This window comes from Balaenoptera borealis (assembly GCF_965194805.1).
Source record: "Balaenoptera borealis genome assembly, chromosome: X".
Lineage (NCBI taxonomy): Eukaryota > Metazoa > Chordata > Mammalia > Artiodactyla > Balaenopteridae > Balaenoptera > Balaenoptera borealis.
This window is the reverse complement of record NC_138881.1, coordinates 62396154-62420706: the sequence shown is the minus strand read 5'-3', so window position 1 is coordinate 62420706 and position 24553 is coordinate 62396154. Positions and strand designations below refer to the sequence as shown.

The following is a 24553-nucleotide window of genomic DNA, read 5'->3' as shown; positions in this document are numbered from 1 at the left end:
CAAACTAAAGTCCAGGACCAGACTGCTTCACAGGCAATTTCTATCATACATTTAGAGAAGAGTTAACACCTATCTTTCTGAAACTATTCCCAAAAAATGCAGAGGAAGGAACACTCCCAAACTCATTCTATGAGGCCACAATTACCCTGATACCAAAACCAGACAAAGATACTACAAAAAAAGAAAACCTGATGATCATAAATGCAAAAATCCTTAACAAAATAGTAGTAAACTAAATCCAACAATACATTAAGAGGATCATACACCATGATCGAGTGGGATTTATCTCAGGTATGCAAGGATTTTTCAATATCTGCAAATCAATCAGTGTGATACACCACATTAACAAATTGAAGAATAAAAATCATATGATCATCTCAATAGATGCAGAATAAGCTTTTGACAAAATTCAACACCCATTTACAATAAAAACTCTCTAGAAAGTGGGCGTAGAGGGAACATACCTCAACAAAATAAAGGCCATATATGACAAACCCACAACTAACATCATACTCAATGGTGAAAAGCTGAAAGCATTTCCTCTAAGATCAGGAACAAGACAAGGATGTCCACTCTCACCACTTTTATTCAACATAGTTTTGGAAGTCCTAGCGACAGCAGTCAGAGAAGAAAAAGAAATAAAAGGAATCCAAATTGGAGAAGAAGTAAAACTGTCACTGTTTGCAGTTGACATGATTCTATACATAGAAAATCCTAAAGATGCTACCAGAAAACTACTAGAGCTCATCAATGAATCTGGTAAAGTTGCAGGATACAAAATGAATACACAGAAATCTCTTGCATTCCTATACACTAACAATGAAATATCAGAAAGGGAAATTAAGGAAACAATCCCATTTACCATGGCATCAAAAAGAATAAAATACATAGGAATAAATCTACCTAAGGAGGCAAAAGACCTGTATTCAGAAAACTATAAGATACCGATGAAACAAATCAAAGATGAAACAAACAGATGGAAAGATATACCATGTTCTTAAATTGGAAGAATCAATATTGTCAAAATGACTATACTACCCAAGGCAATCTACAGATTCAATGCAATTGCCATCAAATTACCAATGGCATTTTTCACAGAACTAGAACAAAAAATTTTTAAATTTGTTTGTACACACAAAAGACCCCAGATAGCTGAAACAATCCTGAGAAAGAAGAATGGAGCTGGAGCAATCAGGCTCCCTGACTTCAGACTATACTACAAAGCTACAATCATCAAACCGGTATGGTGCTGACACAAAAACAGAAATATAGATCAACGGAACAGGATAGAAAGCCCAGAGGTAAACCCACGCACCTATGGTCACCTAATCTGTGACAAAGGAGGCCAGAATACACAATGGAGAAAAGACAGTCTTTTCAATAAGTGGTGCTGGGAAAACTGGACAGCTACATGTAAAAGAATGAAATTAGAACATTCTATAACACCACACACAAAAATAAACTCAAAATGGATTAAACACCTAAATGTAAGACTGCATCCTATAAAACTCTTAGAGGAAAACATAGGCAGAACACTTTCTGACATAAATCACAGCAGTATCTTTTTGGATCCACCGACTAGAGTAATGAAAATAAAAACAAAAATAAACAAAATGGACCTAATTAAACTTAAAAACTTTTGCACAGCAAAGGCAACCATATACAAAACCAAAAGACAACCCACAAGATGGGAGAAATTATTTGCAAGTGAAGCAACAGACAAGGGATTGATCTCCAATATATACAAACAGCTCATGTGGCTCAGTATGAAAAACAAACAACCCAATCAAAAAATGGGCAGAAGACCTAAACAGACATTTCTCCAAAGAAGACATACAAAATATAGGGGTGGGGGAGTGGGAGGTACAAACTAATGGGTGTAAGATAGGCTACAAGGATGTATTGTACAATACAGGGAATATAGCCAATATATTATAATAACTAAATGGAGTGCAACCTTTAAACACTGTATAAAATTTTTTTAATTAATTTTAGAGTCATTGTTTAACATTCTTAGCAATACAGTGTAACATCAGATTTTATATTTATTCAAATAAAATGGATGAGATATCTCAAAAAACATTTTTTAAAGGCATACAGATAGCCAAAAGGCACATGAATAGATGCTCAACTTCGCTAATTATTAGAGAAATGCAAATCAAAACTACAATGAGGTTATCACCTCACACCAGTCAGAATGGCCATCATCAAAAAGTCTAGGGCCTCCCTGGTGGCGCAGTGGTTAAGAATCCGCCTGCCAATGCAGGGGACATGGGTTCGAGCCCTGGTCCGGGAAGATCCCACATGCTGCAGAGCAACTAAGCCCATGCGCCACAACTACTGAGTCTGCGCTCTAGAGCCCGCGGGCCACAACTACTGAAGCCCACGTGCCTAGAGCCCATGCTCCCCAAGAGAAGCCACCGCAATGAGAAGCCCACGCACCGCAACGAAGAGTAGGCACCGTTCGCTGCAACTAGAGAAAGCCCGCATGCAGCAACGAAGACCCAACGCAGCCAAAAATAAATACATAAATAAAATAAATTTAAAAAAAAAGTCTAGAAACAATAAATGCTGGAGAGGGTGTGGAGAAAAGGGAACCCTCCTACACTGTTAGCAGGAATGTAAATTGGTGCAGCCACTATGGAAAGCAGTATGGAGGTTCCTGAAAAAACTAAAACTAGAGCTACCATATGATGCAGCAATCTCATTCCTGGACATATATCTGGAGAAAACCATACTTCAAAAAGATACATGCACCGCAATGTTCATTGCAGCACTATTTACAATAGCCAAGACATTGGAAGCAACCTAAATGTCCATCTACAGAAGAATGGATAAAGAAGATATGGTACAGGGACTTCCCTGGTGGTCCAGTGGTTAAGACTCCACGTTTCCCATGCAGGGGGCACAGGTTCCATCACTGGTCAGGGAACTAAGATCCCCCCATGCCATAAGTTGTGGTCAAAAATATAAAATTAGGCAGCTCGATGCTTTATGACGACCTAGAGGGGTGGGATAGGGAGGGTGGGAGGGAGGCTCAAGAGGGAGGGGATATGGGGATATATGTATACATATAGCTGATTCACTTTGTTATACAGCAGAAACTAACACAACATTATAAAGCAATTATACTCCAATAAAGATTAAAAGAATATATCTTTAAAAAAAAATATGGGACACATATACAATGGAAGGTTACTCAGCCATTAAAAAGAATGAAATAATGCCATTTGCAGTAGCATGGATGGACCTAGAAAGAAGTACATCAGACAGAGACAGATATCATATGATATCACTTATATGTGGAATCTTCAAAATGATACGAATGAATTTATTTACAAAACAGAAACAGACTCATAGACTTAGAAAACAAACTTATGGTTACCAAAGGGAAACGGTGAGTGGGAGGAATAAATTAGGAGTTTGGGATTAACATAGACACACTACTATATATAAAATAGATAATCAACAAGAATCTACTGCATAGCACAGGGAACTTTACTCAAAATTCCATAATAGCCTATATGGGAAAGGAATTTGAAAAAGAATGGATATATGTATACATATAACTGAACCAATTTGCTGTACACCTGAACATAACACAACATTATAAAACAACTATATTCCAGCATAAAATAAAAATTAAATTTAAAAAGTCCCAACACTCTAAATAAAATGAAATAAAAATTGGATGTGTAAAATTTGAGTTTGGTACTGGTAGGCTTTTGAGCTTACAGTCCAAGCCTGCTGTGAATAAGTAAATATAGGGGCCATCTTTAGCTTATTTACATAACAGTTGTGACAATCCTTTTTCTGATATAGACTTTATTTCCTGGTCGATATCAATGGCACACCTCTTCAGGGGAATTCTTCCAGCATCTGGCCACACACACTAGTGTAATGTGGCCAGAAAAACAGCAAGCCCTCTAAGTTTTACACTTGATCATGAGTTTTTTCCATTATATCAGATAAGGGATTATACTTAAACTCTAAGTTCATAAATCTTCCAAACAATAACTCAAAGGGAGAAATATCATGCCTGCCAGAGGAAGTTGACCTTATTTTTAATAAAACCAAAGGTGAAGCTCTGGGCCATTGTAAGCTGATGGCTTGATATTATTTAGTCAAAGAATTCTTTATAGTTCATTTGTTCTTCTCGTCCAGAAGACTGAGTATGATAAAGAGTATAGCAAATTATTGGTTTAGTGTTTACAGAGCTCCTACAAAACCATAGAAATGAAATGACTTTCCCTATCCGACTCCAGATATTCAGAAATTCCAAAGGTTGGGATGTTATAATTCAGTAAGTCCTTGAAACACTGAGCATCTGCTTTAGCTGCTAGGAACACTTCTGGCAATCCAGACATCATACACAACATTACTGATCAATCTCTTCTACCTTCTGAAGGTGAAAGCTCTATGCTATCAACGGAATGTGTTCTCCCAAAATTCCTATGTTGAAACCTAATCACCAATGTGATGGTATTTGGAAGAGGGTCTTTAGGAGATAAATAGGGCATGAGGGTGGAGACATCATGAATGAAATTAGTGTCCTTATAAAAGAGACCCCATAGAGCTCTCTTGCCCCTTATGCCACGTGAGGACACAGCAAGAGGAAAGCCGTTTATGAAAAAAGAAGTGGACCATCACCAGACATTGAATCTGCCAGCACCTTGATCTTGGACTTCTCAGACTCCAGACCCATGAGAAATAAGTTTATGTTGTTTATAAGCCACCCAGTCTGTGCAGTATTCTGTTATAGCAGCCCAAATGGATTAGGACACTCTATAAAGTCTATTTGCCACCAGATCCCAGGTAACAATGTCCTCAGTAGACTTCTTTGCCTTACCTTAAGTGTTTCCTGTAAATAATTTTTCTGGCAAGCAGCGCACCTTTGTATTATTTCTTGAATTATTTGACCCTTATTCCAAATGTGGTACGATTCCAAGGTTTTCAGTATACTCCTTTTGTTTGAATAAGGTTGCTGGTGTCATGAAAAAGCCATCCAAGCATATAATAAGTGAGATACACAAATTCTCCTATAGTGTAATTCCCATATTCCTATGATATTCTTCATAGCTCTCCTTGGTTTCCAATTTTCTAAATCTTGTGGAGTTGTGTATTTCTGAAATTGTAAATAAGAGTTCTTGGATAGAAGTAATGGGGCTTCAATTTTCCCAGTCAAGACCTAAGTAGCCCTTTCTGTGGCTTGGTGTGCAAATTAATTTCCTTTAGATATGTCATCTTGTTGTCTGTTATGAGTTCTACAATGAATTTCAGAAATCTGTTGGAGAAGCGGGGGTGACTAATAAATCAGCAATTACGTTTCTAGTGTGATATTTCAGTTACTACTGCTATGAGAAAGTTCCCTCTATTCCTCCACATTTGTTCCATAGCATGACAGATACCAAATGCATATTTACTATCAGTATAGATATTCACCTTAAGATTGGTGGCTAATTTAAAAGTTTGTGTAAGAGCTAGGAGTTCCGGTGAAAGTTCACAGCGCAGCGGCGGGTCTGGCTGGCGGCGGCGGCGGGCGGGAGGCGAGTGCCCCGTGTGCGTTTGTGGAGACAGAGGCGCGCTCGACTCTCGAGGCCTCCGTCACCCGCTCAGCTCCCTGCCCTAGGCGAGGAGGGCGGCTTGTGGGGTTGAGTGGCCCGAGCTGAGGGTGCGGAGAGCTCAGGGCGGCGACGGCAACGGCGTTGATATCGGTGGTAACAACTGCCTCAGCAAGCCGGGAAGATGAAAGGGCGGATCGAGCTGGGAGATGTGACACCACACAATATTAAACAGTTGAAGAGATTAAACCAGGTCATCTTTCCAGTCAGCTACAATGACAAGTTCTATAAGGATGTGCTGGAGGTTGGCGAGCTAGCAAAATTTGCCTATTTCAATGATATTGCAGCAGGAGCAGTATGTTGTAGGGTGAATCATTCACAGAATCAGAAGAGACTTTACATCATGACACTAGGGTGTCTGGCACCATACCGAAGGCTAGGAATAGGAACTAAAATGTTAAATCATGTCTTAAACATCTGTGAAAAAGTTGGCACTTTTGACAACATCTATCTGCATGTCCAGATCAGCAATGAGTCTGCAATTGACTTCTACAGAAAGTTTGGCTTTGAGATTATTGAGACAAATAAGAATTACTATAAGAGGATAGAGCCCGCAGATGCAGAAAAACCTCAAAGTCCCTTCTGGCCAGAACACACATGTGCAAAAGACAGACAACTGAACAAATTACAGATGAACTTTCTTGCACTTGCTTGAAGCCAAATAAAAGAGATGCCCATTGATTCCCCACCCCCCTCTTTCTTTTAAAGCTTTCCCCCTTCCTTGTTCTTGTTTTTCCTCCTTTCAAAACTTCCCTCGCTTTCCTCTAAAGGTTTTAAACTTTTAAGGACATATTAATCATGTTTGGATTGTTTTAGTTTTCTTATTTGACTGTAGGAAGGAGAAGGTATAAATAGATCTGTCTAGTTTCACAGATAAAATATATGGTCCCAAAAACTTGTGTCAATTTCATTTTTTTTTAATGTCCTGCTTTCACATTGAAGGGCAGAGCCTACAAAATACTGTATAATTCAAAGGAAAAAAAGAAGCAGCAGCAATATCTTGTTCTCTAACTCATAGACAAGTTTAGTGTGTTTGTGGTACTTTGGGTTTTTCAAGATTTTGTGGGATACCAATCCCTATACATTGCCTTCACTCCACCTTTTGTCCTTCTGAGTATTATCTCAGAGGTTGGACCATTGTTATCCTTGTAAGAAATGCTAAGCTTATTTTGTTCTGTTATGCAGTTATTTCTTCCTTCCTCGCTGGTGGCTGAGGGTAGGTGGGACAGTTTGAGTAGGTAGTATTATACTTTGGTCTCAGCATTTGAGTTAAACTGCTTTTTGCTAATGAGTGGGCTGGTTGTTAGCAGGTTTATTTTTCTTGCTGTTGATTGTTAGAAGTGGCATTAACTTTTAGAGTGTGGGCTGGTGAGATTTTTTTTTTAATATCCCAGCTAGAGATATGGTCTTTAACTGACCCAAAGAGGTTTGCTGTGATTTGCTTTTTTTTCTCCTGTCCTCTTTCTTCAGTAAACCCACAATAGTTAGTCAAACCTTAAAAATGGAGTTGATGTCCTTATAGGTCAGTGCCCCTAAATAAACCTGAAGCAGGCATTGTCTCTTGGACATATTAAAAAATACCTAAAAGGAAGCTTAGATAGACTTGTGGCACAACAAATGCATTTAATGTCAGCTAATGCAGACTGTTAGAAGTGTGGCCACTGAGCATTTGATTTTAGAGGAAAGAATATCTAGACAGTATTTTTGAGAATAACATAGCTGTGCTATTGCTTATCTGTTGGAGAACATCCCAGATTTGCTTACATTCTGTGCCTGTGATACTGAGTTTAAGGATTTGGGTGTGGGGGAATTGTTAAACATATTGCTTCTATTCTTGGAAAAAGTAGAAGTCTAGAAGCATTAATAACGCAAATGTCACTGTGACCTCCTCTACTGACAGGACTGGTTTATGCCAGATCGTTTTCTGGCACATAATGAGTGACTTTGACGGGTCGATAACTTTTTGTAAGATAGAAGACATCTGAAATTTTCATGTTTTCCTCCATAATCCCATCTCCAATATTTAAAATTTTCTACATTGCCAATACTGGTCGCCCAAGAAATGTTTTCATTAGACTTTAAAACAATGCACAGGGCTTGAATTTTCTGTCACTTGACTTTAAAAGGAATGTTGATTCATAATATTTATCCTCTTATGTAAATTCTGGCATAAAAGTTTCATCTCTTCATATATGTTGAATGACAAAATTATTTTACACAGTGTTTATGCACATTTTATAATCTTAAGTTCTTATTTGAGAATGTAAAAATACAAGGTACAGTAGACTTCAACAGTCTTAGCTGAGTGCCAAGAATAATATAGAAAAGGAAGATAGTTGATAAATGAGTTTATAGGGTTATAATCTTAAGATAGTAAAAATGTAGAAAGACCATGCTGGTTTCTTGGGTATCAGTTTCTTAAGCAGTCCAAATCTAAGCTTAGAAGAAAAGTTTAGCATTAAGCACCTTTACCTTCACGGATAAGCTTCAGCTTGCTCTTGCCAAGAGAAGAGTGCCTGAGTTACAGAAGGCATAATTAGTTTGAAAATTCAGACTTTTTGTAAACTTCAGATATCAAAATAGATTTTGATATATAAATGAGTTTTGTGAGATGACACTGCCTCTATTTCTATAACCATTTCATCTGGACTATCTAATCAGTCCTATGAATGTATCCCTGAATGTGGTTAATGAAAACCGAATAGCTGCCTCATGACAATTAAGTACATATTATTTATGGAGGAAAAAATATTAAATTTTGAACTGTGTAGGCTCCGTATCATTTTAGTGTTTCTTTTTCCACACTAGTCACTGACTTTAACCTAAATTGTATTTGTAAAGGGTGAATTGTCCTACATCAAACTTACATGAAATAATTCCATCCACCTGTGGAAGAGGAGGATGTAGAAGAGGTAGAAGCTGGGCACTAGTTCATGTGCCTATGAGTCAGTAAAGACTGAAATAATGTCCCATGTTCAGTTGGTTATTTTGATAAAAATTATCATTGAGGTAAAACAATTCTATTAACTGGAAGATCACAGGATATATCCATTATATTTTTCAGGGCAGATAGTTTTTCTGTGGGGCAAATAGGTAAAAATTATATTGTATGGAAATTGCATTAGGTTCTAAAGAAAAGAATCTGCAGAGAAATCTATGCAATATATAATTGGTCCAGATAAGTTTTCATTTGGGGAAAGAAGTTCAGAACTATCCCCAAAGCAGTTTATTCATCAACTGAAAGTCCTCCAAAAATAGAACTATTGGGAAACCATGGTATATGGGGTGGAAAAGAAAAACTCCCTCAGTTTTTTGGAGGGAATAACTTTAAAAATACTTAAATAGCTGAGTTTACTTGGTGCAGTTAAGATTTAAACTTGTTGATTTTAACGTTGCTGTTGCATCTGAAATAAACTTACCTGATGTTCTGGTAAAAAAAAAAAAAAAAAAAAAGGAAAGAGAGAGAGAGCTAGGAATTCTACTTCTTGGGCTGACTTTATATTTGGGAGAGGATAAGCCTCTAAAACCTCATGAGGACTGACTACTGTATATGATGCTTTTCTATTTCCCTGTGTGTCTCTCACTCAAATTCTATCAGTGAACAATATTAAATCAAGATTAGGAATAGGAATATCAGATAAGTCAGGCAAACTTTGAATATCTTCTGCTATAACTGTGAGGGAATCATTGTCTGCTATTTGGTCAGGATTTGGCAACAGAGTAGCTGGGTTCAAAAGGTTACACCTTCTTAGAATAACATTAGGATTAGACAATAAGACTTGTTCATACTTAGTCCAGTGGCACAGTGACAATGTTGTATCTTATGAATTTATAAAATAGCAGTAACAGCATGAGGTGCATATAAGTAAGTTAAATGTTCCAGAGTCAAAGCCTGAGACTTTTCAACTAGAATACCAACTGCTGCTAAGGCTTATAAACATCCTGGCATCTCTAGAACAAAAGAATCCAACAACACATAAAAGTAAGCAATAAGCCTATAATCAGAGCCTAACTTTTTTTTTTAATTTTATTTATTTTTATTTTCATTTATGGCTGTGTTGGGTCTTCGCCTCTGTGCGAGGGCTTTCTCTAGTTGTGGCAAGTGGGGGCCACTCCTCATCGCAGTGCGCAGGCCTCCCACCATCGCGGCCTCTCCCGTTGCAGAGCACAGGATCCAGACTCGAGAGACTAACTTTTAAGAAAGTACACCACTTTCTTAAGTGCTCCCTTATTATCATTACAAAAAAGGTGGACTATTTTGTCAAAGTTAGGAACTCCTAATACCATTGGGCTACTCTAAGTGTTTAAAAGGCTTCTCTAGCTTCTTTGGACTACTGTAAAGGTTCTGGTGATGCATCATGTGACATCTCAAACAGGTGGTTAGTATTTTCAGAAAACGCAGAGATACATTGCCTGCAATACCCAACCAACCCCCCAAATTGGTGGAGTGGTTTCTTTTTCATGGTAGTTTACTTCATTTATAAATAGGCTGAATTTGGGATGGAACTACCTTCTGTCTATTGACTAATATGAAATGTCCCAAATATTTGACTTCAATTTGATGATACTACAATTTATCTAGGAAGGTTTTATGTTCTTCAGCAGCTAAAAATATTAAGAAAGCCAAAGCATTTTCTTTATAGGCATTTAAAGTCTTAGCAATTATCAATAAATCATTCACGTATTGAACTAGCATGGGCCACGAAGGAACTTCTTCAAATTCTTTTATAAATATCTAGAGAATATATAATAGGCAAATCTCTGAGAGATTCATTGCCACAAATATTGAAAGCCTCCATAGGTAAACACAAAGAAGAACCATGATTCCTCAGCTAAAGATGAGAAAAGAAAGCTAAAAATAAGTCCCCTAAAGAAAATATTTAGCAGATGCAGGTATAGAGGTTAAGATAGTAGCAGGGGGACTTCCCTGGTGGCTCAGTGGTTAAGAATCTGCTTGCCAATGCAGGGGACACAGGTTCGATCCCTGGTCCGGGAAGATCCCACATGCCACAGAGCAACTAAGCCCGTGAGCCACAACTACTGAGCCTGCATGCCACACTACTGAAGCCTGCGCGCCTAGAACCCGTGCTCTGCAGCAAGAGAAGCCACCGCAATGAGAAGCCCGTGCACCGCAATGAAGAGTAGCCCCTGCTCGCCGCAACTAGAGAAAACCTGCGCGCACAACAAAGACCCAACGCAGCCAAATAAATAATTAAATAAATAAATTTATTTTTAAAAAAAGATAGTAGCAGGGATGGATATAAAAGATGTCAGAGAAATGACTAACTTCTTGTACAAATTTATAAGTTGAACTTTCATGTCAAATTTTCCTTCCTCTTTATAGGTACATGGCAAATGCCCCCTCCCTTTTTTTTATTATGTCCCATCTTTCTAGTTATGTAATTGCAGGTTCTAGTTCTTGTATTTGAGCTAGAGAGAGAGGATATTGTGACCATGGCCATGGTTTTCATTTGTTGTAAGCTATAACATTAGTATTAATCCTTTTTATTAAAGGTGTCATTTGTTCCTAGGATTCCTAAATCCTAATTCCTAAAGATGAATCTATTTCCTATAATTCAGAGTGCTTTTCCAGCACTTTTTTAGGTGAGACTGACACTCTATCCTGTCCTTCTTTTGTTTCAGAAGGACATATTTACCAAAATCTCCATCTAGAGTATAGAATATGGTAGCCCTTAGTTTACAGATCAGGTCCCCTCCCATCAGATTAAGAGGCACAACAAGAGACAAAAGAAAAGCATGTTCCTCTAACAGATGACTTATTTGCACAGGAACCTTAGAGGAGAAGAACAGGTAAAATGTTGTGCAGAGGTACCCACAACTTGAATATTTTTATGGGTAAAGGAAAAATGAGAAAGATCATTAGAAAATACAGAACATGTGCCTCCAGTATCCATAAGAACAGCCAGGGAAAGATTAAGGCAGGGAAAAGAAACAGACATATAAGTATTTCCCATTCTCAGCTCCAAGTTTCCCCCACTATGCCAATTTTGCCCATTAGTTTGCACCACTTGCCAGTTATTTCCTGTGTGATTTCCTGGGGGGTAGTCTCTTTGACACAATTGTAAAGCTTCAGAGTTGGTTTCCATCCCTTGCATATTCTTCAGTCTCTTCTGGCATCCATTTCTCCAGGGCCCCATCTTCTTATAATAGTGACATATTGACTTTACATTAGGGGACTCCCTCTTATGAGTTGATGACTTCAGATAAGTGTCTCTTTCCTTTGTGAATAACTTTAACTGAAAAGCTAACACTGAGGTCTTAAATTTCTTTTTGTATTCTTTATCTTTCTCCATATTTTCCCAAAACTGAGTTGGTGTTGCTGCCAATATCTGAGAAACTGTCCTTGCCATCCACCTACTTTTTCTCTTACTTGTGCTTGATTTCTAGGCAAAAAGGCTGCCACAAAAGTAGAGAGGACCAAGGGCTTTTACTAATTTGCCCCTGGACCCAACCTTGTAAATTTAGATAATGCCCAGTAAACTATTGGTGAAAATCAGAGAGGATTTATCCAGCTTCCTGAGTGCGGCATCGTAGTTTCTTCCAGCTCACCTTCTGCAGAAAGGCTTCAAGGATTGCCAACATCAATCCCTTGTGCTGAGTTTCCAAGGTATGAAAAGCAACCTGAGTTGTTGGAGGAGGCAAACTGTAGACTTCCTGAGGCATGGTACTCCCTGATAATAGGAGTTATTATTTGGTCCCTGTTATGAGTTATATTGTGTCCTCCAAAAAGATATGTTGAAGTCCTAACCCCAGGTAACCTGTAAATGTGACCTTATTAGGAATTAGGGTCTTTGCAAATGTCAACAAGCAAAGGGCGGGCTCTTATCCAATGTAACTGGTGTCCTTTTAAGAAGATGAAAACACTGTGTGATGACAGAGACACACAGGGAGAATGCCATGTGAGGACAGAGGCAGAAATTAAAATGATGCAGCTGCAAGCCAAGAGTACCAAGGATTGGCAGTCACCAGCAGAAGCTAGGAAGAGGCAAAGAAAGATTCTATTCAGTCTCAGAGAGAGCATGACCCTGCTAACACCTTTATTTCAGACTTCTAGCCTCCAGAACTGTGAAAGAATAAATTTCTGTTGTTTTAAGTCACCCAATTTGTGGTACTTTGTTATAGCATCCCTAGGAACCTAATAGAGCCTCATCATGCTTGTTCCTTTAGTCGACCAAGTCAACCAATAGCAATAGTTTATGCAGCAGCCAGTATACATCCCATGCATAGGGCTGTAGGTTGAAAACACTCCATGGAGCACCTCAGAAAAAAGTTACAGATCTTCCTGGAGCACTGGAAAAGAGCTCTCTTAAAATAGTAATATCAGCTGGCAAAAGGGCATATGGACTCTTACCGTTTCTGGTGTTCCCAGTAGTCCTGTATAACTTCTAAAGAAGCATTTGAGCTTTGGAGCTCCAGAAGGGTAGGATAGATTTTCTTCATGCAGAGATTAAAAAATAGGGAGGTTTGGAAGCCATTCTAGTTTCCATTCTCATTTTGCCATTTATACTGCTTTTTAAAATTATTTTTCTTGCAAGTTACCAGGGCAACCAGTTACCAATCCAATGCCTTTATTCTAAGGCACAGTCTCTTATTCAAATTCTAAATTACTCCTTGCTCTTTCCTTTAATCATTTTTGCTTCCCTAACTATGTTTTGCATGTTTGGTTTTCTGAGAATCTCAGAGGTGAAATTGAGACTTGGGCAACCCATATCAGGACATTTGAATAAGGCTGGCAATTCTCCCTCTTCTAAAAGGAAGTCATCTCTGGGTCTCAGAGCCACTAGGAACCATCCAACCAAGAGGTCATTACCCACCTTATCCCAGGTCCTAGATTGAAACAAGGAAAGGTAAAAGGAAACAGAAGGAGCAGAAGGGGCAAAAGTAGGGAAGAATTGTGAACTTGGAGAAAGAGAAAGAGTTTTCCATTTCTTAATATCTTCCTCCAATATACTGATTAATTGTTTATGGCTACCCAATTCATTCTTGCATTTACTTCCTGAGAAATATTCATCTCAGAGATTTATCAATAATCCATTTGGTTGGGTGGGGTTTTCCTAAAAATTCCTGTAAGTACACCAATTTGTCTACCCCAAAAAAGCCTTCCTCTGGCCGTTGAAATACAGTAAGTCCCCTACATATGAACATTCAAGTTGCAAACTTTCAAAGATGCGAACGTGCATTTGCATGTCCAACCACGTAAGTTAGTTCACGTGTCTGGCTTCCATTGTCACGTGCATTCATCCTCTACAAGTGGTTGAGCTTTTGTGTACTTTACTGTAAAGTACTGTATAGAGTACAGTAGTACAGTATCTTTATTTCAAGCCCAGGATGTCCGGAAGCAAGCATAAAAGCAGCGGTGATGTAGCTGGTAATGCTAAGAAGCGCCAGGAATTGGAGGCCCAGAGAAAGAACGAAGAGAGACCAGGGAAAGAAGAAGTAACTGAAGAACCAAAGAGATTCACGATGCAGGAAATGGCAAGGGGATTTTCTTTATTTGAGGAGGCACTGTTAGCTTTTGAGGCACAGGACCCGAACATAGAATGGTACACGAAGGTTGCAGCAGCCGTTCACAATGCAATCCAGTGCTACCGTGTCATCTATGATGAGAGAAAAAGAGCTACTACCCAGACATTGCTGGATTATTTTTTTCAAGAGAGTAGATAGAATTGAATCCAGCAAGGAACCAGAACCTGTGCCATCAACGTCAGGCATGAGTGAAATTGCAGCTTGCCCTCCATCTGCTATTGCTGACGATCCTTCAGCTCTATCATCTCCCACCTCCTCTCCCTCCTCCAGTCAGTAACTCTTCTTGCCTGTTCACTCCATGCCAGCCCCTGTATGCCAGCTGTTGTACTGTACTACTGTACTTTTTAAGGTACTGTACTCTAAGATTAAAAATGTTTTCTTTATTTTTTTGTTTTTTATGTATTATTTGTGTGAAAAGTATTATAAACCTATTACAGTACAGTACTATATAGCTGACTGTGTTAGTTGGGTACCTAGGCTAATTTTGTTGAACTTATGAACAAATTGGACTTATGAACTCATTCGTATGTAGGGGACTTACTGTATAGGGTTTTAATAAGTATCCCCATCACAAACATGATAGAGTGAAATCAGTCTTTTAAGAGAGAGACCTACCAGCAACATTCTGGGCTTCCCATATTTTTCTACCATTGAAGCTAATAGTGAACCAAATGGATTCTTAGAACCTGTATTACCTATTTTGCTCAGTACTTTTGGTAAACAGTCAGCCCATATTCACTTTATATCAGTTGTTACACTGAACTTATTTGGAAGTCCTATTTTTCATAATTCATCTTCAGGCTTAGTCTGGCATTCTGCTCTCTCATAATTGTTTATCAGGCTTATTCTGCCATTTTGTTTTCCATAATTCCCATGGTTGCCCCTGACAGTATATCTTGTATGTATAATTCATCACATCCTTCAACATTCTTCCATAAAGTTAAATTCAGTTTCCCAAAAAGCACTTTTTTTAATGGTTGCATGATATTCTATCACATGGCCATGCCATAATTTATTTTAATACCATTTTCCTCTTGTTGGAAATTCATATGATTTCAAATACTTTCCCATTATAAACAATGTCATGACAAAGATCCTTATGCATAAAACATGATGCACATTTCTAATATTTTCTTTATGCTATCCAGAAGTGGATGCTCATGAGGATGAATACTTTTAAAGTTTTAAAATTTATTTATTTATTTATTTTTGGCTGCGTTGGGTCTTCGTTGCTGTGCGTGAGCTTTCTCTAGTTGTGGCAAGCGGGGGCCACTCTTCATCGCGGTGCGTGGGCCTCCCACTATCATGGCCTCTCTTGTTGCGGAGCACAGGCTCCAGACGCGCAGGCTCAGTAGTTGTGGCTCACGGGCCCAGTTGCTCCGCGGCATGTGGGATCCTCCCAGACCAGGGCTCGAACCCGTGTCCCCTGCATTGGCAGGCGGATTCTTAACCACTGCGCCACCAGGGAAGCCCAGGATGAATACTTTTAAGCTTTAGTACATATTGATATACCACCTTTGGGAAAAACCATACTAATTTATGCTCCCATGGGCAGTGAATGAGAGAGAACTTATCTTGTCAAAGATATACATAGCCTCATGTTGCACAAAGGAATAGACTGGTAATCTTGATAGGAGAGAATGAAAGAATGAGATCTTGCTGATTGCAACTAATGCAGATGAAAATATTTGGCGTATAGTATGAACTTGTCTGTTTCAACATAACAACTTGACATGGGCAAGTTATGTTATCTGTGATAATTAAATATAGACTGCCTAAAAGAATGGCAGTTAGGAGATCACATGACATAGGCCTATATAACTAGGGTCAAGTTGACAAACAGTAGTACCTGAGGTTGTTGGAGATGATTCCGTAAGTTGGCTTTTATTTTTGAGGTTTAAAAATTGTCTCTAAGCTTTAAATTTTTAATAAAAACATTTAAGTAATACATGTTAATGGTACAAAATTCAAAAGGCACAAAAGGGTACATCATGAGAAATATGTATCCTATACCTGTTCTTTCAGTGACCCAACTCTCCTGCCATGGTTACCAAGTCTCTTGTTTATCTTCTCAATGAAAACCTGGGAATTTACAAAATAAAATCCTTTTTTATACACTTTTGCTCTTCCACACAAAGGGTACCATATGATACATACTGTTCTGTACCTTGCTTCGTTTTCTTTTTATTTTGTTTTAATTTTTTGGCTGCACAACGCGGCATGCGGGATCTTAATTCCCCGACCAGGGATTGAACCCATGCTCCCTGGAGTGGAAGCACAGAGTCTTAACCACTGGACCACCAGGAAGTCCCCTCCTTGCTTCTTTTAGTCAGCAATTTAGCTTGGATATCATGCCATATGAATACATAAAGAGCTTATCTATATGTGTAAGCATATATTGATTATTTAACATATATTTGTTGAGGACCTACTAGGTGTCAGGCCTATTCTACACACTAAGATATGGCAAATGAAACACAGAATCTCAACCCTCATTGAACTTATATCAAAATGGGGAGAAACAGAAAAACAAAATAATAAGTAACACATATGTTATATGATAGAAAGTGTTATAGAGAAAAAGAAAATGTTTGTTGAGCACCAGCTGAATGTGCCCTTGATCGCTGAGGGGACACCGGCATGGGGAGGTGGTCTGCCAGTCAGATTGAAATAACAAAGCCCAGGCAGGCCCAAGTCCAGGGAGCAGCCCTGCTCAGGAAGCAGGAGCTGAGGCCTGAAGATATTCAGGATCAGGGCACAGATACCGAGCAGGGAGAAGACACATTGCTCTCCTCCTCTGACCAGAGCCAGTTCTTCCTAAAACAGAAACCCTAGCAGAGAGAGAAAAAACTGCACACTGACTGATGAAGTCCTGGGACAGGAGGTCTCTGCCTGAGCAGAATAGTGGGAGAAGCCTGGACTCTGGGGCAGGAATTGGATCCAGGACCTCTTTGTAAATTTGTCCATCCTAGTGGCTTCTTCCTTAAGGAGGCTAAAGACCAGGCTGGGGGTGGGAGATCAGAGGGCACCAAGTCATGGTGAGGCCCCACCCATTCTGTCCCTTGAGTAGCGGCAAGAGGTAGGAGGTGGGCCTCACAGAAGAGAGAGGCTACATGTCCCGACAGCAGGGCAGATTGGGATGACTCCCTCGGCTCCTGCGGGAAAGAGCCACAGGAAGACAGACTTGGACCATGTGGGGCAAAAGCACTCTCTGTGGAAAAGATACGGAAAGGGCTGTTGCAGGAGGAAGTGCGCTCCCTGTCATCTGGGGGTTATTATCTAAGCGGAGGGCAGCGTGTCGAGGGGCCTCTGTCATTCAACAAGAGGTAGGACCCCAGGACTGTTGGGGGCCCGTGGACCCTAAAATGCTCTGATCGTCCCATCTTTGGAGGACAAACCTTGCCCAATCCTGTCTGGCCTGGTCAGGTGGCTCAGAAACACCCCAGGGACTGCAGGCCTTTTCTGGGGTTTCAAAAAGGAGCAGCATTAGCATTCATTAGTGCTCTAATTGGCATCTTAATTGGCAGTTTCACTCTGGTCTTTATAATGGATATCTGGTGCCTAGCCCTCCCCCAGCCACCCCACCCCCAACCTTCTCCCTAGAGATCAGCCCCCAGCTGCACCTCACCTTCCCTTCACCTCCACCCGCTGGCACCGCATGCACCGACAAAGGTTGGAGGCAGGGATGAGCTTCCCCAGGGCATCTGCATTGTACCTCCTCTCCCTCCCCCTTTCAGTGAGCTCAGGAAATTGGTTTTAATCCACCAGGCTCCAGTTGCTTAGCAACGGAAGAGCCTGCTCCTAACAACCAGGAGCCACAAAGATGCTGCAGAGAAAGGGGGCTGTCTGGGCCCTGCTCCGGCTCAGCTCCTGACTACTGCCTCCCTGATGTTTTTTTTTTCTCATTGAGTACAGCCAGCCTTCCTCTCTCAGGTGCTGGGTCTTGAAAGGCTGATCTCTGGGGCAGCTGCCTGACCTCACCCCCTATCCTGCCTGCCTAGAGCTTCTCTGAATCCCACCTCCCAGGCCAGCAGGAGGTAGTTCATGATCATAGCAGGGAGGCTCTAGGAAGGGCCCTCACTCTGTCTCTCCGAGGTCGCTGGCTATGTTGCTTCTTCCAGTCTGGCCTGGTGGGTGGGAGTAGAGTTGATCTCGCTCGGGTGGCCTCGGCCTGCAGAGGCTTGAAGCAGGGTTTCGGTTCCCAGCCAGAGACTGAAGTCGGGCCGCAGCAGTGAGAGCGCTGAATCCTAGCCACTAGACCACCAGGGACCAGTGGCCAGTAACGAGGCCCTGGCCCATCAGCTGTGTAGAAGTGAATTTCCACAGAGAGGCAGAAAGTAGTGAAACAAGTGTTTATTAGCAGGAAGAAGAGTACGTGTGAATAGGCACACACGGGTGGGCTCAGAGAGAGCCACGCCCTCGTGGTAGTTTGAATCGCTTATATGGGGCATTTCTTCCGGGTTTCCTTTGGCCCATCATCTTGCTTTGCCTGGCTCTGAGTCCGTATTTGGCTTATCTCAGGGTCCTCCCATGCGTGCACACGCATCTCTTAGCCAAGATGGATTCTAGGGAAGGGGCCTATGGGTAGGTTGACATCACTCCCTTTTTGACCTCCAAGGAGCCTCTCTGCACATGTGTAGTCGGGAAGGTCTCCTTGACCTCGAGAATGAGAAATATGTGGTCTCTGTCTCTGTTTACCTGGGCAGGGCTCAGCTCCTCCTCCTCTTCCTCTTGGAGTATCTGTCCTCAGGGGACCAACTCCAGCTGCTCAGCCTGGGGCCCATCTACCTCCTGCCTCAGAGTGGGCCAGGCTCCTTTTACCCTGGATGAGAGCAATTCCTGCCCAGGGTCGGGGGGGTGGGGCGTGCACTGTAACCCCAGCCCACCTGAGCCTGAAGGGAGGCAAGGCACCACACTCCCCGGGCTTCTAGAGGTCAGGAAATTGCGAGTCAGACGTGGGCTCAGGCCCACACAGCCTTCCAGTGAGAGCTGGGTCTGAAGCAACGCCAGAGCACGGGCTCCCCAACACAGTCAGCGGCCGTGAGACTGCCAGGCCGCTGCGCAGCACCGGAGGCTTCCGCCTTCCCTCCCCAAAGGACGGCGGGGACGGAACTCTGCACCCCCGGGGGGAAGCCTGCTGCCCTCCTGCCTTCTGGAATGGCCCCAGCAAAGGGTGATCACCAGTGGAGAATTTCCATTTGACGAGCTGCCTTCCCAGAATTGTTTTGAACTCAATAAGAGCTCAGGAGCGTCCCCCAGGGGAGGCCTGTCCGAAATTCTGACTCTGAGTGGGTGCTAGTTGGTGTCTTACTTAATCGCAGACCTCACTGGTCTTCGCAGGAGGGAGGTGCACATGTGTGCACCCCCACCCCGCTCCTTCGGTGGGGCCTCAAGCTCTGGCAATGAGGCTGCCCCCAGGAATAACCCATGGAAAGTGGGGGCTGTAGGAAACCAGCGTCCAACAAGGGACCCCGCCACCGCATCTATCCCCCTGGGCCAGGCCGCTAGGCAGGGACAAGCCTTCCTCTGGGCAGCTTCTTTCTGCCCTCCCCCCTCCTGGCTTCTCTCCCTCCCTTTCCCCCTTTCTCCCTCCCAAGTAAAGGGCTTCTGGCTTCTGGCTTCCATTGCCTGGCAACCAAACTGGGCTGCCACAGGCTGAGAGGAGCAGCACAGATGCTGCCTAATGAGGGGGCTGAAATGAGGGGGCGAAATCACCGTCTCTAGTCATATGTCGCTGTTGCTCACAAAACAGATACCAGGCTTTTCTTAAATTTGCGACTGTTGTTCTCTGTAATGAAGAGTCTTCCCAAGGCAGACAGCTAAGCCACATTTGGGTAAACATCTCCTTGATCCACCCTTTTCTATTTCATATTAAAAACTTTTTGTTGTGGAAAATTTCAAGCCTATATACAAGGAGAATAGCATAATGAGGCTCCTGTGGACATCACCCAGCATCAACAATTATCAACCCCTGGCCAGATATCACATCATTGTTAACTGCATTTCCGTATCTAGCTTTGAAACATGAGAACTCTCTTCTTAACAGAACTACCGTGTCATTAGAACACCTAAAGTAATCATCAGTAATTCCATAATCTCATCAAACATCCAGGCAGTGTTCAAACTTCAAATGCCTCATCAATATCATGAAGTGCTGATTGTTTTTTGGTTTTTGTTCTGATTTCACGGTGTATTTGAGTCAAGGTCTAAATAAAGGCCACACGGTAATGTAGAGGTTCCCCTTTCTGAACACTTTGGGGGAGAAAAAACTTTTCTCCTACTCTCTCAGGTTCAGTACCTAGGGCCTGCGAATGAAACTGATAAAAGACAGACTAACGGGAGAAAGAAACAGAGTGTATTTACATGTGCAACTTCCATATACACAGAAGAACTCAGTGATGGCAACTCAAAGGAGTGGTTGCAATTTGGGGCTTATATACCATCTTAATAGATGAAGTGGGGGAGAAAGGCACTTGCCAGGAGTATAAATGACTTTTTGGAAAGATACACGGATTTTCAGGAGAACCAACACTTGATGAGAGAGGCTGTAATGTTTGTCTATACAGGTGTGAGTGGCCTTTCTATCTTTTCAGGGCCACAAACTCACTTGGGGAAAAGATTTGGCGTAGACTTTATTCACAGTCTACCTTCCGGGAGTAGATCCGCCCTGAGAAGGAATTTTTGGCAGCCTCATTTCCCAGAAGTTGCTGTTTTTAGTCAGATAAGGGAAGCTACAAAAGAGGCTTTTTTCCCTGTTGTCTACCAAAGCTCAAATGTCTTCAGCTAAAATAATCTTTATACCAGCTCTGGGTCCCAAGTGTGTCCCTACAGTATACCGAAATCCCAAGACACCGAAATTACCCTGCAAACCACTAACCCCCGGGCTCTTCCTGAGGCCTCCTGTGAGCCCTGCCTTGAGTTATGTGAGGCATTGTTAATTCCCAAATCTTGAGATGAGGAGACTGAGATTCAGAGCAATGAAATGAAGAGCTCAAGGTCACCCAGCTACTGAGGCACGGGGCCAGGCCGGGAACTCATGTCAGGAGCCTAAACTCCTGGTAAACACACTCTGCCACCTCCACCTGTCCTGCCTCCAGAAAGGCGGGGGAAGGCTTTAGGGAGGAGGCAGGGAAGGCCTCCACCCTGTCCCCGCCTCCCAGTCCAGGTCCTACCTAGCCTCTGTCAAAGACCCACCCACGCGTTCCCACCTCCTCTGACCACCCTGGCCCATTTCTCTCTATTCCCAAGTGTCTGCCCTTGGGTGCATGTCCCCCAGTCTCTCCCTCACCCAGAAGCACCCCAAGTGCGGGGACCTTGTTTCTGGATATCTGTGACCTGCCCCAGCTGAGCCTCACCCAGAGTCACTTGGAAGGTGCTCCCCAAAGGGCAGCTGACTAACTGACTGACTGCCCGAGTGAGGGGCCTTCCGGAGGGTGAGTGGGCTCAATGTACGGTCAAGGCTTTGAGGAGAGATCCCGGACCCCAGGCAGGAAGAGCCATCAGACACTCCAGAGTGATGGGGGTCTCTCTTGCCCCCAGAGAAGGCAAGGGATTGCCCAGGGAGCAGCCTGGGCTTGGGCATCCTGAGGACAGGGGCCTCTGGCCTCTGGCCTCAGCCCTCCCTCCCATAGCTCATTTACCCTCCGAGAGCCTCAGGGAGTCTTCATCCGTGCAGCGAAGACACTGCAGAGAATCGCCTGGGCTGCCCTGTGGTTGAAGGAGGCCTCTCAGCTTGGAGTAATGGAATCAACTCTGGCCCGAGAGCCCTGGTGGCAGGTCTGGGTCTCTGCTCTTCCATTACACTGCTCTGTGACCCTGGGCGGGCTACTTCCTCCCTGTAGGTCTCGGTTTCCTCATCTATACAATGAGGGGGCTGCACCAGTCGATCTCCAGGGGCCCGTTAGCTTCCACGTTTCTGTGATCTCCAGGAAAGGGAGACCCACAACATTCCTTGGTAAACGATTGCTGGTTTCATTTACCTTTACAGTCAGGAGGGTCTTCCTTCCTGCCTGTGTCCCACTGTCTCTGAGCCTCATTTCCTCTGGCCGAGGCCTGGGTCTGTCTAAGATTCTTGGCTGACCCAGAAGTACCTGGGTGGGTGACAGCCATTTTCATCACCACAACTCAAGTCACAGTGGTGGCAGAGTGGGCTCTAGAGCCCTCAAGTCCCTGCTCCCAATCCCCGAGGCGTTCAGGAGGCAGCAGTGTTCAGACATCATGGAGATGAGCAATTGGGGCACCGATTGGCTCCTTGCCCTCCATGTAGCCCAACACCCTCACTTTCCAGACAAGGAAACAGGGACTCGTCCAAGGTTACACAGAGCTGGGACAGGGAGGAGCTTGGGGTAGGAAAGAGCTGGAGACCTCCTCAGGAGGGATCTTGCCTGGGCAGGGCGGGTGATGGTGAAGTGGAGAGCCAGCCCCCTAAGGAGCAGAGTTGTGGCATGAACTAAAACCAGTTTATGAAACCCACCCTCAGGGAGCTCCTGGGTTCTCCTGGGCGGATACAGGCCACACGCACACACTCATGCACACACGTACAGGCACACATGCACACATGCATGCACGCCACAGGGAGAAAGGTCACAAGCACGTCTGACTACCAAGTGCCTGAGCTGGGACTCTTATCTTGACCACCCACCACGAGCCACTGAGTATCCTAGCTACTTCTTTTACTCAGCAAACAGTGACCGAGTGACTGGGAACCCAACAGTGAACAAGTGGGATGTGGTCCCCGCCCTCTCACAGCCTAGCTAGGCAGGCAAGTGCTCGAGAGGTGAGTGCAACCCAGGGAGCTACCCCCGGGCTAAAGGAAGCCAGGGGCTGTGGGAACCCAGCGGAGCCCATCTCAGGGGCTCAGGAACCATCCTGTGCTGCAGGCACTTTCCTGGCTGTCCGTGCCCATTTCTGGAGGAGTCGGTTCTAGCTGGTTGGGAAGGTATCCTTGGGGAGCCATCGGTCTCCCCTCTTCAGGCCAGGCAGACACGGTCAAGGGTGCGGATGACCTTCCGGAACTTTTTGTCACGTCACTGATAACTGGGCAACTTCTGGGGCTTGGAGGAGAGGTGAGGCTCCCCTCCATCACACCAGGGGTTCCCAAAGTAGTGGTTTGGGACCCCAGAGCTCACTGTTGAGTCTTCAGTGGCTCTTCTGAGCAGAAGTTGAATATGAACCGGGTGCCCTTTCTCTTGCTGGCTCGTGTGATGCAAAGCGTGGGTTGCGAGGCCTCCAAAAACGGCAACAGTTCAATTGTTCTGAGAAGCAGTTTTCTTTTCTCCCCACTCATGCAGAGGGCCAAGATATTGCCTTCTTCAAACCTGTGTTTGTGATTTAGCTTCCATTGACCTTGACAATTAACATAAAGGGCAGGGAGTAAGGCTGCCCCTTTTCTCCATCCCTGCTACTCTTCTCCTATGTATGTGGGGGTGGGGGTGGAGGAGTGGCACAGGAAAGAAGGGGGGAAAAGCATGGGAAAGTGTCCTCTGGATTCTTTACTTACTGAGCTCAGTGACACACAGAGATGTTTAAGTGAAAGTTTCAGGGAAGAAATAAGGAAATGCCTTATTTTCCCCGCCTGGTCACTCCTGTTGTTTGGCTTCTGAGACTTCTGGTTTCCAGGCTGTTTCATAAGTACTGACGTATTGAGAAGCTGTATGTGTCCTTGGAACAGAAAGGGAAGGGCCCTCTGGTCCCTGGGGCCCCCACCCACAGACTCTGTCCATATGGTCTCTCTTTGCCACTGGCCCTGGGGGGTGGGGCCTGCGCCCATGAAAAGCAATGATCCCAGTGGGCCTCCAGTCCTTTGGGGGCCACACTTCCTTTCTCGCCCCCATGCCATACCCACCCCTGTCAGACTTTGGATGAGAGAGGAAGCACAGGTGTGGTGGTGTCCAGCCCCTTCTTTCTCAGAGCTGGGGACTGAGACCCAGAGAACACCGGGCTCTTGTCCTTGTTCCAAGAAACACAGGTAACTCCTAATGAATTTAACGATAAGCTAGGATATTTTGGAAAGAGATAATGTAATGCTACTCTTCCATTCCATTTATTCACTGAAAATATTTCAGCTGAATGGTTGCTATGTGCCAGATACTGTTCCAGGTACTGGAGTACAACAATAAACAACAATAGGCAAAATCTTCTGCCCACATGGATCTTGCATTCAAATGGAAATAAACACTAAAAACCTTAATAGGAATATATAATATGTTGCAGTATATATAGTATGGACATTTATCTTTTATAGGGCCATAAAGAGCGGCCTCCTCGAGGAAGCGACATTTGAGAAGGGACTTAATGTGAGGGAACATGCCATGTGATTATCTGGGGGAAAATATTCAGGTAGGAGGAATAACAAGTATAAGTCCCTGAGATATGTTTGAGGAACA

The 24553-nt window shown here is 43.1% G+C and overlaps 1 pseudogene across 1 annotated transcript; it reads left to right on the top strand.

The window, feature by feature from the left end:
- The first annotated feature begins 3040 nt into the window (after positions 1-3040).
- On the top strand, positions 3041-24186 carry LOC309620728 (N-alpha-acetyltransferase 50 pseudogene; annotated as a pseudogene). The gene has a single exon. The product of its transcript is annotated as an N-alpha-acetyltransferase 50 pseudogene (transcript).
- Positions 24187-24553: the final 367 nt, after the last annotated feature.